A 15358-nucleotide genomic window follows, 5' to 3' on the forward strand; every position below is an offset into this window, starting at 1 on the left:
TTGATCCTGCGTCATGGAGCACCACGGGAAGTTCTAAGTGACCGGGGCCGTGACTTTTTGTCAGAAGTGGTCGAGGCTCTCCTGAAAGAATGCAACATCACCCACCGCAGCACTACAGCCTACCATCTCCAGACTAATGGATTGACGGAGAGATTTAACCGCACCCTCGGCGACATGCTGGCTAAGTGCGTGTCTTCGGACCACTCCGATTGGGACGCGATTCTCTCCTTTGTGACTTACGCGTACAACACTGCGACGCAGACTACTACAGGGTTCTCGCCGTACTTCCTCCTCTATGGCCGTGAAGCATCCTGCCCTCTCGACACCATTCTACCCTACCGACCCGCCGCATCCGAATACACGCCTGTTTCTCAGCTCTGCAGCCACGCTGAGGAGTGCCGTCAGCTTGCTCGCAATTCTACTTCCGAGGACCAATTCCACCAAAAACATCGGCGTGACGGTGACAACCCACAAGTGGTTTTTTCTCCTGGCGTTCTCTTATGGCTTTGGGTACCAGCCACTAATCCCTGGACTTTCTAGCAAGCTCTTTTCCAAGTTCCATGGGCCGTACCACGTACTCGAACGAACCTCCGCCGTTAATTACGTTGTAGAGCCGCTCACACCATCGTCTGATCTGCGCTGCCGCGGCCGCGAAACGGTACACGTGCATCGCCTCCAGCCGGACTACGACCCTTCCGTCGTGACGTGCCCTTAGGTCGCCAGGGTGGCTCCCTTCCCGGTGGGGGGTAATTGTAGTGCGAAAGACGAGCGAGTGGCGCGCAGCCCCCATGCGAGCACTACCGAGCAACTGATAAGCTACGCGACCACAACAACCACCAGCATTGTCATTGTGATTGGCGTACGCCACTCAAGGAGATTGACCACTTGAATTGTGCAGATGACGACGAGGCAGCACGGTGAGCCACCGCAGCGGCATCGTCATCGGCGTGAAGCTCGTGAAGTGCTCGAGATATACTGCCGGCTGGAACACTTATCCGCTTGCCACTTCTAAGTGCCTCTCCTACTCCCCGCTTTCAAGGCAATAAACCCGCATTACACTGCACTCAACGTCGCTCATCTATGCCATTCCATACTCCAAACTGCGGGCCTGACAAAACTAGAAAGGAACGATACCTTCATCAAGCTTCGAGCTTCACAGACCCTTCCTGCCATCGACACATACCGCCCCACTGCTGTACGAAAGATAATTTCAATGGAATAAGTCCTCATCAACGGCAAGTGCAATGGAGTTCGATGTTACGTAGCAAACGGCCCCTCCAATGCTCGTGGGGTAATTCATAGTATCTTCACGGACATCCCAGACGAAACAGTGCGTGCAGAGCTTCACATTTCAGGCCGCAATATATTATGCGCCCGGAGACTAGGGAAGGCTAATACCATATTAATCACAGTTGGCGGTCCTAACGTGCCCTGACATACTACATTTTTTCGGCGTTTGCCTCATCTTCCTGCAACAACCACAGAGCAACAGTGTCAACACTGCCACGCAATAGGACATCGCGCCGATGTTTGCCCAAACAAATATGAGTACGTACGATGTGCGAACTGCGGCAAGCAGTTTCCCCCGAAACGTAGGCCCCGAAACGACCCCCCGTGAATGCGACGCTCACTGCGTAAACTGCAATGGAGAGCACCATTCCTCATCCGCCAAGTGTCAAGCACGCATCGATGCTACGAAAGCTCTTCGCTCCCGTTTCCATGCCACACAGCGAAGTAGACAAGAACGCCCACCGCAACGTGACGACGCACGCGCGTGGCCAACGCTCCGTACAAGCAACTGCTTTCACCTTCTCTCCCGGTCACACGAACAGAGCAAGGGCCGGGATGATTCAAAACACCGCAGCCTTAGCCTTCACCGCCGTCCGGGCACATCGAGCAAGCTTCTTCCACAAACGAAGAGGCATGCGCAGAACGAGGTTCACATCGAGGCGTCCCAACAGGCTCGCTCCGCTGTCCAAGCGACGTCACCTTCCCATCCCCATCAAAATCCGCTACAAGACAACCAAATTCCGCCACAGGTGAGCGACGCAGCTATTCCCTCCACTCCTCTCCGTTTTTTAACCCCCCCATTCTCAGCTAACCATGTTACACCCAATATACACAAACAAAATACAAAGTTTGCAACCACCATCCCCCTAAGCAATAGCACAGAAGGTGCACGAGGTCATTTAACAGTCGCTCCCGGGGCTGTTGCCGCAAATACTTGCCTGTCTTATTGAACAAGCGGGCGCCCCTCTCGAGAACATGCTACAACAGTTAACAGCGCGCCTCCAAGTCGTAGAAGAGGATCTCCTTCCCCGCAAGCGCCATACCCCTGCCACTCCAGAGCCAAGGAACGCAGTACATGTCTCGGATACGCTACCATTAAACTCCAACCCCTCAATCACTCACAATATGGCAATGGAACTGTAGAGGTCTCCGCCGAAAATGCAATGCCTTAATTCAACACATGCTCATCACCAACAACAAACCGATTATTATTATCTTACAAAAAACTAAGACTTTTTCATCCCGGGGTATGATCGAAATGTTCATCCAAGCATTATCCCGAGTAGGAAAGGGACGCAACCCCTATCCACACCGCCAAGCATGACAATTAACTATGCAGACAAGAGGCTCCCCACCATCCAGCTGGATACGACGCATCTTAATACCTCTGAAAAAGAGCACGGAGCTACTGCTATGATGGTTGACGGCCGTAACATCACTATTGTAAACTGGCATTGGCCGCCCAAACAAACGACCATCACGCTGCCCACATTCCATACAATGTATAATGCAACTCGTGGCTCCGACACGCTCCAATTGCTTGGAGATTTCAACTCTCCCCACCCCACCTGGGCCTACACTCGAACATCCCTTTTAGAGCGTAAATTGGACGAATTTACCAGCCTCCACGAATTCACCCTTATGAATGACACCACACTTCCCACGAGGCTCGGCTCCAATCAGGAGGCTGACACTAATCCCGATCTTACCGGGATTCGATGTCCACTAATCGCCTCCTGGGACAACACCGCAGAAACTCTCGGGACCGACCACAACATTATCCAAATAAGTGTCCCCCTCACTCGGTCATCAAAAAGAAACCGATCAAACAGGCCCACAATAAGTATAACGAATTGGCCGAATGTCCGTATACTCCTGCAGGAAATTTACACAAGCGGCATTCGCCTTGCTGAATGAAGCGACGTCTTCTTGACAGTTGTACGTAAACACACCAAAAGAATACCCCGCACCGAATCTAATCCCTGCATTCACCTGCACCTCCTTACCCTCTCGAGAAAGCGCCATGCTATTGTCAAACGCCGGAAACGTGACAAGCATAACGACGTGCTCAAAAAACGCCTTTAGCGCCTCTATCACGAAGCCCAAGAGTATGCCGACAGGTTAGCCACACAGAATTGGCTACAAGTATGGGAAGGGCTCAACGGCAAGTATGAAATGGCAAGGGTCTGGCAACTGTTTGGAAGACTACTGGGACAACAAAAACCAAAATACACCGTTCACCGGCTTCACATGGGGATGGAAGGCACACCACATAATATCACAGAACAGATCAGTGACACACTCTACCAGTACCACACGCATCGACATAATTTACATAGAATCAGCCCCAGAAGATGAGGATGAAGGAGTCAACTCGGAATTTCCACCTGGAGAAGTAAAGATGGCACTGCATCAACTCACCCGAAACACGACCCCGGGACCCGACAAAATTACATACGAATCATCCGCAACCTGCCTGACAAGAAACTTGCATAAATTCTTGAAAATATCAATCGGCCTTAGAGATCAGGAAACCTATCCCCCGAATGGAAAAAAGCTCATGTAATCCTCATCCTCAAATCAGGAAAACCACCCAACACAACCACCAACCTTCGCCTTATTTTATTGACATCGTGTGTTGGAAAACTAATGCAGAAGGTGGTGCTCGCTAGACTGGAATGGCGCCTGGAAAACAACGGCCACCTGCAGCCACAATGGTGGAATTTCAAAAGCATGTGAGCACACAGGATATGGCCAAGCGCATTCATGAGGACGTATACGCACAGCCCAGTGCAACGCAATTACGCACTATCGTAGGAGTACATATCAAAAAGCGTTTGACAATGTGCTGCATGACGCGATACTCCTCATCCTCAAGCAAACTAGACCGGGTATCCGTATTTTCAATTACGTTAGAGCTTTCTGACTGAACGAACCATCTGCATTTTGGGACCCGATTGGAAACCATCGCGTCCTTACCCACTTCAAAGAGGCACACCACAAGGACCATATTATCACCAACGCTCTTCATTCTGGTGAAGAAGAATCTTCCCGACAACCTGAACGCTATTGCAAATCTTCAACACGCCATATACGCTGATGACATCACGCTCTGGTGTAAAAAGGGTAGCCCCGTCGAGCAGGAATACACTTTAAAACAGCGCCTCGATATCATCAGCGGGCCCGCCCACGACGTCGGACGCACCTGCTGAAAAGAGAAATCAGAATATGTAGTTGTATTGGACAGCACAACCAAGAAAAACAACCAATATATCGCAACCTGATTACTCTGACGGTAAACAACTTACCCATCCCTCGCCGTAGCCACATCAAGATCCTGGGCTTCATCATACCACAAGACGCTAAAAGTACAGAATGGATCAAATTCATCATTTCTCAAATTACCCAGACTCACCAAATGCCCCGCCGCGGGACGCGACACCATCAACTCCTCCAGGAATACGAATTACGCAAAGTAGTGGAAGTCCTCGTGTTCTCACGCGTCATGTATGCATACCCCTTTCAGCGCCTTACTGAGACAAAAGTCAACAAAATAGAAACAGCCATCATAAAATGCATCCGCATAGATATGGGAGTGCCTCTCTACGCTACCACGGCACTAATGAATGACGCTGCCCTCCACAACACACTTGAAGAAAAAGCCTCAGTTTACCATGAAGATCAGCACCACCGACTAACAACTTCAATGCAAGGGCGGAAATTTTTAGCGCCCTCGGGTATCCCACCGACCATCTACCACTCATCACTCCCCCGCCGCCACCCCGGGAAAGCATACCAAGGATCACTGTGCTACCCATACCAAAACACATGAGTCAAGCCACAGATCACCAACGTCGATCATCTCGCGCTCAACATCTGCCTGGTCCAATCCATGAGACCTACTACATGGACGCCCGTTCTGTGGACAATACAACGACTACGGCATCGGCTGGCCCCTGCACAGCTCACATACGGCTTCACGTCAGCGTCCCCTCGCCCACAGCTCCAGAGACACAAGCTATCGCAGAAGCCATTATACTTCATCAGCATCGGACCGGCCACATTACAGTCCACATGGACACCCAGGGCGCTCTACGAAGCTTCGCTTCGAATGACATTCCATCCCCTGTCCACACTAGCCTGACAAGAAATATGCTCGCTCATCCCCACCTACTCGTTTTCCTCGAATGGATTCCTGGTCACCAATTAAGGGTGATGAAGGGGCTCACGCTCTCGCCCGCGACGCTCATTTCCTGTGCAGCCCTTAGCCGTGGCCTGAGGAATACAACCCAAAAGAGGATAGACCAATTCATCACAAAAGGCGCCGCGAACATCTCTGCAACCTCTGCAAAACAAGAACGGTACTTCCCTCCACATTTAAATTCATGTCACGGAGACACGCTACATATATTAGACAGGCGCACACATTTTCTCTCCCCTGTGATCTCTTCCTCCACTACATAGAGAAGTCACCAGGCCGTCCGCACTGTGAGGTATGCGTTAGCTATCCGGAAAAGGAGCATACATATTGGCGCTGTGCACGGGCGACATCGTCTTCCACATTTCTTTCCACCAACCTCTTCCCCCCTGATATTCCCTACTCGTGGTCTAGCTGGGCCGCTCCCCCCGAAAACCTACAGGCAGCTCTGTGGTCAATCTTGGCTGCCCACATTGAAACTCTTTGTGCACCTCCTCCAAACCCGCCACCGTCGGAGAACCGTGGGACACCCCCTTCCTCCAAGGACTCAAAACTCCGGGGCTCTGACTTGAGAATAAACTTTGATCTCTCTCTCTCTCCTCTCGCTGAATGTCACCGACGCGCGAGCCGTGCTGTGGTTGATGGCGTTCCTTGGCCTACACCCTTTGGCTTTATGCTTTTATTTATTGAGCAAACGAAAGCATAAAAAAGGAAGCCTACAGAAAATGCGTACACTCCGTAAAGCGTTACAACAAATGTGCGGTCTTGGATAGAGAAAATAAACAGCACAATCTTGCATTAGTAAATACAGTTGAGGTGTGTATAATTTTAGGAAAAGGTAAGAACGTACAAATACTGCATTTATTTTTTAGTTGGGGTACAACACGCAAATTTCGTTTTAACGCGAATGAGCCTTATTAGGCTCATTGTTCGATTTATCCGTTGCTGCTAGCCGTCCGCCATCAGCCGTGCTCATTAGGCGAGCGCGGAAATACGTCTTTGCTGCCACGCGGAAGCTACGAGTAAGGCAGCAAGATTGGAAGGCTGGCCTGAACCTGGAATGAGGCGCTGTGTCAACTGAAGTGTGGAAAGGACCATAATACTACGCCAGAGACGAAAGAAAAGACACTCATTTTCAACAGCTGCAGTGCCTCCACACTGTGATTAGTCGAACGCCAGTCTTTGGTAGCATACACGTCAGACATGATCGTCAGCTGCGCTGGCATACACGCCATTATACGGAAGCTACTTTAGGCTGGAAGATAATAAATCTATTGTTTTGGTAATTCCTGAGCCGAAGCTACGATGCGCGCCGTAGTGGAGGGCTCCGAAATAATTTCGATCTTTAAAGTGCGGTGAAATTTCTACACAAGGGCTTTTCAGTTTTATGTTTCCACGAGAAAAAATGAAGGAAACTTAGACTAACGCGGAAGACTTGAAGGTAGCGAAACTGTACGCAACCTTCACAACCTTTGCGAAGGCTTAAGTCCAGGATTGCAGCCAGTTAGCTTTTTCGCTCCCGCAACGACCTTTACTCCATCATGGTTGCTATAAGTGTGAGCTTCCTTAATTATTGGGCATCACATTGGATGGGCGTACGCAATGATGGGGCTTTCTCGTTCGGAGCAAGTGTTGGCACAATTATGCGAACGATGGAGCCGTTCTCGTTCCGAGAAAGTAGGGCCACGATTACTGTGAACGCTGAATCTTTTGTCCAATCGTGGCCAGTCTACCAAAGTGTGCATACTTGGCTTTAAAAACATGTTCCGGGTACGCTGGGCGGTTAACGCAAGGCACACAGAAACGACCGCTCGGTATTTCCTCGATTGTTTACCTGCCGGGTGGTCGCCGCAGTCTTGACCAATCCCTAAAGTGGTTATTCTTGGCTGCGCGAACGTGCGTAGGGGACGCTGGGCGGTCGTCCTGAGCCGTGCACAAACGCACACAAGGCATTGTCTTGGTTTGTTAATTTCCGGGAGGTCACCGTGAGACCCGCGCATATGTGCGCGTGCTGGACACTTGGTATTTTGAACTCCGGACACAAAGATTTTTTGAACATCTTCGCTTCTAATTCTGCCGCACCCAAGAATCCAACCCGCGTTTTTGGGCTCAGCAGCGCAACGGCTAACCTACTGAGCCAACCCGGCGTGTTCTCCACCGGAAATGATGCCGGCATCAACAATGGGTCACCTAACTAAACGGGGTGGGGGGCAAAGAATTAATGCGAATCTCTCAAACATCAAGGAAGGCATTCCTTATGAGTAGAAATGTACAAGGACAACGCAGCATCTAGCGTCTATTCGCATAAAGTTTCAAGGTACTTTTCAATATTCTCCTGGTTTTCTCTGTGGTGCAAGCTACGTTTGGGAAAGGACGAAGTGCGCCAAGTGGTCAATTCAAAAACAGCTGCAGGTCAATTTAAAACAGGTACAGATGTTTTCTACAGAACAGTCACGTGAGCATGATCGGCGGACTTGATAGTCAAGGGGGAGAGCCGAATTCCAAAGCGCAAAAAAGAGTATTTAGCGTCTATTCGCATAAAGTTTCAAGGTACTTTTGAATATTCTCCTGGTTTTCTCTGTGGTGCAGGCTACGTTTGGGAAAGGACGAAAGGCGCGAAGCGGTCAATTCAAAAACAACTCTAAAACAAGTACAGACGTTTTCTACAGAACAGTCACGTGAGAATGATCGGCGGACTTGATAGTCAAGGGGGAGAGCCGAACTCCAAATCGCCAAAAAGAGCATCTTTAACGAATTGCCCGCATTATAAAAAGAATAACAAAGAGAAGACAGGAAACAAATAAGAAGAAGCAGTAAGACTCATCTAGGCAGGGATCAGGAGCCGGATATTGTAGAGCCTACTGTACCACTGCTTTGCCCACATAGAAGAAAATCAAAGAAGCATTAGCATCAGGACAGCATATAACGCAGTCTTCACCCTCGTAATTTTGACCGTAAGACGAACTGACGAGGGGAGAACCACCACGGTAACCGAATGGACTGCCAAAGACGGGTCTATGAGACGGGGAAGGCTATTACGTCAAATGAGAGAGGAAATAAAACATTTGGAGGTAAAAAATGAACTCGATTACCGCAGAACGAGAGCGCCGGAGATCAATGCGAGAGGCCTTCGTGTTCCATTATACTACTTTTCGGAGGACCATCCCGCCTCAGCTGTCCCAAACCTGTACGTACGCGTTCCTTTTAACGTCCGGAGCACGTCGATACCAGATTTGGGCATTTTCGCCCATCTCTGGCCGATTTACGAGTGTTTTTCTCGAGTGAGGCGAGGCCGCCGGGCTAAGCCTAACGAGGGATACGACGACTCCGAGCATGGCGCCGGACACGTCGACGGCCGCCGCCACGAGCGACGCCTCGGGCCCCGCCCCGACAGGGGCCGCGGGCCACCACGTCGCAGAAGACGCCTACGAAAATTCCACGGAAATGGATACGACACCTGCCGACTCTCCTCGCCGACGACGGCCCAGCCTGGATCGCAGCTCGGGGAGGACGGCCATTACGGTTCCCGGCACCGACGACAACGCCGACGCGGGTCCGCGCGCCGACGAAGACGCCGCCCCGGGCAACAGGGACCGCGCCGGGTGGATTCAAGTTGTCCCCCTGCGCCGACGCAAGAACCAAGCGGGCAAGCAAGGGACCCATCCGCAGCAGGCCCCTTCGCCCACCGGTAAGCCGAGCCCCGACTCCGCTTCACAACCCCGCACGCCCCGGCAGCCCACTCGGGCGCAGTTCGCTAACAAAGTCAACGCGGTCATGACGAAGACAGCCAGGATGCCCAATTTCGCTTCCCGTGACGAGAACAGGGTGGTTGTTCGACCACGTGGCGGCCTCGTGGTAGGCAAGGTGCTACTGACCGACCTGCGGAGAGCCGTTTTCGCGGCGGCAGGCGTGGACGCGGCGGCCATGGAGGAGGACTCCGTGTCGCCCAACGCGGCCCAGAACATTTTGGTGATTAGCACGCCCAGCGAGGAGCGCACCTTGCAGTACGAGCTGATCCAGGAAATCGCGATCAGAGGCGCGACATACGAGGCCTACGCGTACCGGGCGGCGCCGGAGGACTCGTCCCGGGGCGTCATCCGCGGCGTCGGGCTCGAAGACACGGCGGAAGATATCCACCGCTTCGTGGTCAACAGACACAACCCCACGGCGATGGACGCCCACCGCCTCAGCAAGTCCACGGCCGTCGTCATTCTCTTCGACGGCGGGAAGGTACCGTCCTATGTCAGGTACGGCGGAATGATTACGAGGTGCTACCTCTACCGGCAACACAGAGAGGTGTGCAAGACGTGCGGACAAGTCGGCCATCGAAAGGACGTGTGTCCCACCCCCACCGCCCGGGTCTGTTTCGCCTGCGGCCAGCGGAACCCGGGGCCAGGCCACGAGCAACGCTGCAAGCCCAACTGCAAGCTCTGCGGCGGCCCGCACGCCACGGGCACCAAGAGCTGCAAGAATAAGTTCAAGACCCCGTTTCAAGTCAAGAAGCGACAGTGGCAACGCAAGCTCGACGAGGAGCAAGCGAAGTCGGCACCGCCGCCGCCGGCGCTGAAGGTCAGGATTTCTAGAAGAGACGATTTCCCGGAGCTCGACCAGCGCGCGGCGCGCGGCGGCAGCCGGGAGAAGAGCCGCGACAGGAGCGCGTCCGGCGTGGCGCGCGGAGATAGGCGCAGAGACCTGTCACGTGGCCCCACATGGGCGACGGTCGCCGTCGGCGGCGCAACTGCGTCGTCGCGGCTAAGGTCGCGGCGGCGGTCCAAGTCCGCGCGGCGCGAGAGATCGGCGTCCAGGGGAAGGCGAGCGAGCCGCTCCGGTTCGCGCCACAACAGCATGAGGCGGCCGGCCGCGAAGCCTAACGGATCGGAGAACGCGGAGCTACGCCAGATGGTGAAGGAAATGCGTGCGACGATCCACGAACAGCGCATCACGATCGAGCGGCTCTCCAAGCAGCTAGAAGAGCTATGGGGACTGCCGAAGAAGGGGTGGGAGAAGGCGAAGGCCGCTCCCGCCTCCGAGGCCCCGAAGCCTACTTCGACCACGGCGGCGCGCCCCGCGCAGGCGCAGGCTCCGCGGCCGCAACCCCAGCGACAACAGGCGGCACGGGAACCCACCCCCGGGCAGCGACAGGAACCGCAGCAGCCGTCTCCGGCGGCAAGCCAGACCTCCCCGACCCCTCTCAAGAGACGGGTGCAGGAGTGCGAAGAGCGCGAAGAATCCGAAGAAAAGATCGATGCGGACGAGGACGACGCGGAGTCAGTCGTCTCGTCGGCGTCGGCGAAGGCGACCGGCGCCGCGAAGACACCGGGCTACGCGGGTCTGAGTAACCGCTGCCGTCGGCTGGAGAACCAGATGAACCGCTGGGGCAAGGATCTGGAGAACATGGAGAAGCGGCTCACCAACAGGATCGACCGAGCCCTCTACCAAATGATGCAGCAAGTCAACCAGGCCGTCGGCCAGATGACCCAGCTACAGCAGCAGCTGCAGCAACAATTCAGTCCCGAAAACATGAAGACGCTCGAGATGAACGCCATACAAGAACACTTCGACAACGGAGCCTCTCGACAACATTCGCCATGACGAGCCGCGACCGCACGACCCTGAAGATCTGGCACTGGAACGCCAACGGCTTCCGGTGCCGGAAGGCAGTCCTGCAACAGCACCTGCGCTCCCTGACCGCGCCGGACCTCCCCGACGTGATCATGGTGCAAGAAACGCACGCCGAAGACGCGAACGCGACGTCCCTGCCGGGTTACAGAGCGCACGCCAGCCCGCCGAGCGCCCGCGCCTGCGGGAAGGGCGCGGCGCAAGGAGTGTGCACGTTCGTCCGCAAGGGCATCGCCTTCGTCAAACACGAGAATTTCCTGGGCGGCCGCGGCAGTTCCATCGAGCACTGTGTGACCGAACTGGCAATAGTCACGGGCAGACGGAAGAAGCGGGCGACGGGCACCGCCGTCCTCGTCGTGAACGTATACAGCAACCGGCAGCACCGCCAGCAAAAGTTCCGGGCGCTGCTGCACAAGGCTCGCAACGCGGTCTCCGGGCAGAGGGACGCGGCGGTCGTCGTGTGCGGCGACTTCAACGCCCAGCACCGGGAGCTCGGGTACACGGCGACGTCGGCCAAGGGCAGAAGCCTGCTGGAAGATGCCGCCGAGGCCGGTTACGTGCTGCTCACGGACCTGTCGCACCCGACGCGCATCGGCACGTCGACGGCCCGGGACACCAACCCGGACCTTTCCTTCGCGCTCCTGCCGGGCGGCAGGACGGCGCGGTGGAGGAACACGGGCCACAACCTGGGAAGCGACCACTACATCGTCGAGGTGACGGTGCCGCTCCGCTCCGGCGACGACGGGGACGGCGGCGGCGCCGGCCGTGTCCAGCACTGCCTGACCGACTGGCACCGGTTCCGGAAAGCGGAGCTGGGCGAGATCGAGAACATCGAGGAGTGGACGGAGGGTCTCGTGGCCGCAGCCGAGGGGGCGACGGCGACGATCGAGACGACGGAGGACACGCCGCGCATGGATCCCCGCCTCGCGCACCTGCTCGAGGCGCGGCGGTCGCTGCAGCTGCGCTGGAAGCGCCAACGTCACAATCGCGCGCTGCGCAAGCGCGTGGCGGTGCTCGGCCGGGAGATCGAGAAATACAGCCGCCAGCTGTGCGCGCAGCAGTGGTACGAGCTTTGCGGCGAGGCAGACGGGCAGCTCCACCGGGGCGGCACCTGGAAGCTGCTGCGGCACCTTATGGACGAGAGCAAGAGCAAGGAGTATCACCGTCACCGCTTGGCGCAGATCCTGTACACCGCGACCAAGAAGCTGGGGGAAGATGAGGTGCACAAGCGTCTGAACGAGCAGTACCTCCCGGCCACCCCTCACGAATCGCATGCCGACTACGCCGGGCCGCCGAACGCCGCCCTCGACCGGGACATCGAGGAGTGGGAGGTCCGCCAGGCGACCCGCTCCCTGAACTGCCGCTCGGCCGCGGGCCCGGATCGCGCGACCAACAAGGCGCTGCGCAACCTGAATGACGCGGCGGTGGTGACGCTGACCAAGTACTTCAACGAGTGCTGGAGATCGGGCAGCCTTCCCAAGCAGTGGAAGAAGGCCAAGACCATCCTGCTTCCCAAACCGAACAAGCCGCCGGGCATCGAGAACCTGCGCCCCATCTCGCTCACGTCGTGCGTGGGCAAGGTGCTGGAGCACATCTTGAACGCCCGGTGGCAGCGGTTCCTGGAGGACAACGAGCTGTATCCCGACGTGATGCTGGGCTTCCGCGCGAGGCTCGGCACGCAGGATGCCATGCTGCTGCTGCAACACGAGGTGCTGGCGCTCCCGGAGGGGCCCACGGCGGACAACCGAGCGATCCTGAGCCTGGACTTGCAGAGCGCCTTCGATAAGGTGCGGCACTCTGCGATCCTGGCCCAGGTGTCGCGCCTCGGCCTGGGGCGCAGGTCCTACGACTACATCCGAGCCTTCCTGTCCCGGCGCACGGCGCGGCTGGAGGTCGGGGGCACGCAACTGGAGGAGCGCGAGCTCGGAAGCACCGGCACTCCGCAGGGCTCGGTCATCTCGCCGCTCCTGTTCAACCTGGTGACGATCGGCGTGGCCCGGCGCCTGGACGAGCTCCCGGACGTCCGGTACTCGATCTACGCCGACGACATCACCCTGTGGGTCACGGGAGGCAGTGACGGCCACATCGAGTCGACGCTGCAGGAGGCGGTACGCACCATCGAGGCCGGCCTGGCGGGCACGGGTCTGCGGTGCTCGCCGCAAAAATCGCAGCTGCTGATCCTGCCCCCACCGGGCCGGTATCGAAAGCGCGCCGCCGCGGAGGCGGAGCGCAACATCGTCGTACGAGCGGCAGACGGCACGGCCATCCCGACGGTCCCCAGCGTTCGAGTCCTGGGCATGCACGTGGACGCGGACCGCGGCAACGGCACCACGATCGAGAAGATGATCACGAAGATGGGGATAGCCACGCGCCTCGTGAAGCGGATCTCCACGCGTTCGAGGGGGGTGCGCGAGGCCAGCCTCCTCCGACTGCTGCAGGCCTTCGTGGTGAGCCCCGTGGCCTACGTGGGCGCCTTTCACCAGTGGAAGGCGCAAGAACGGGAGCGCATCGACGCTGCCATCCGCAAGTCCTACCGGGCGGCCCTGGGCCTCCTGAACGGCACGAGCAACGCCGCCCTCCTGTCCCTGGGGGTCCACAACACCCTGGCGGAGATCAGCGAAGCGCAGCGTGTATCGCAGCTGGAGCGCCTCGGCAGCACCACGTCCGGGCGCAAAATCCTGCAACGGGTGGGCCTCCGCCCGCCCCTCGGTCCCGCGGCGGAGACGAGCTGGTCCCGCTGCGAGACGACATAGCACGCCGTATCGTAGTGCCTCCACTCCCGAGGAACGTGGACCCGGAGCGAAACGTCGAACGCCGGTCGGCGCGGGCGCGCGCGCTCGCCAGAACGTACAACGAGGACGAGGGAGCGGTGTTCGTGGACGCGGCCAAGCACCGCGAGCGGGCTGACACCTTCGTGGCGGTGGTCCTGAAGGCCACCTCGGGAGACCTGCTCAACGCCGGGAGCGTGCGGGCCGCGACCGTACGGCAGGCCGAGGAGGCGGCGATCGCCTTAGCCCTACCCTGCCCGGCACGCGGACCGTCCTCAGCGACTCCAAGTCGGCGATCTCCAACTTCGCGAGGGGCACGGTGTGCAGGAGCACCGCGCGGCTCCTCTCTCGGATCCGGGAGGGGGCCGCCAACAGCACGAGCATCCGGTGGTTCCCGGCCCACGCGGGCCGGGAGCTGCCCAACGGCCACCACAACCGCAACGAAGAGGCGGACGCCGCGGCCCGAGTCCTCGCCACGTGCCGGACTGCGCCCCCCCGCCTCGACCGAACCCCGGAAGACTCCGGGGAGGAAGCAGACGACGACCACGACGAAGACGCAGGGGAGCCCCTCGTCGCCTACGGCGAAGTGCTCCGGTGGTACAGACGCGAAAGAGGGACTTTTCCGCCTCCACACCCCGGCCTGTCCCGGGAGGAGGCGGTGCTCTTGCGGCAGTTACAGACCGAGACCGTGCTCACGCCGGCGCTGGCGCGCCACGTGTACCCGGAACTCTACGAGCGGACCGAGTGCTGTGTGTGTGCGCGAGTGCCCGCGGACCTGGCCCACATCATGTGGGGCTGCGACGAACAGTGCGCGCGCGACGGAGGCGACCGCCTCCCGCCGGACATTCGCGAGTTGATCGGCTCCCCGGAGCACGGCAACCAGGTCAGGGCCGTCCAGCGGCTCGAGGAAGCTCTGGCGCTGCAACGGCGAAAGGAAAGCCAGCGCCCCTCGCCTCCCGGCCCCCGCGGGGGTCGAGCGGACGGCGACGGCGTGGGCGATCCGAGTAACCTGCGCGGCCGGCCGGGCACGACGCCTCGGGCTCCGCCCGCTACCTAGCGCAGGTAGTTGACGAGGTGCGGCGAAGCCCTGCGTGGCCTGACCCGCACCTTTCTCGCAGGACGAATCAATACAGGTCATTTCTCTCTCTCTCTCTCTCGTGTTCCAGTTTACCTGAATAAGATGTTCATAATGATGATAACGAATAGACCCTCAAACTGTGTCTTCGGAAGACTTTTGAAGTGATCAGGGAAACCACTCTTATAGCACCAGAGTGGCGGACAGAACAAAATCGGGACGGGCCATTGTATGGAAGACCGGCACCCCTCCGAAGAGAAAAGACTGCACGTCATGGTAGACGCGCAACTGATGTGGTATCTGCGCATAAAAACTCTCCTCTATCAAAAACATGGATCTAAACCTGCACAAGAACTGGTGATATGGCAGGATTACGTTCATTTGATGAAAGCACCGATATCACGAGAC

The 15358-nt window shown here is 57.2% G+C and overlaps 1 protein-coding gene across 1 annotated transcript in view; it reads right to left on the reverse strand.

Moving 5' to 3' along the window:
* LOC144139576 (uncharacterized) overlaps window positions 1-15358 on the reverse strand; it is a 153299-nt gene that overhangs the window by 60389 nt on the left and 77552 nt on the right. The window lies entirely within an intron of this gene.

Source organism: Haemaphysalis longicornis, unplaced genomic scaffold (assembly GCF_048455015.1).
Source record: "Haemaphysalis longicornis isolate Haplotype H1 unplaced genomic scaffold, Haemaphysalis longicornis Haplotype H1 scaffold_5, whole genome shotgun sequence".
NCBI classification, from domain to species: Eukaryota; Metazoa; Arthropoda; class Arachnida; order Ixodida; family Ixodidae; genus Haemaphysalis; species Haemaphysalis longicornis.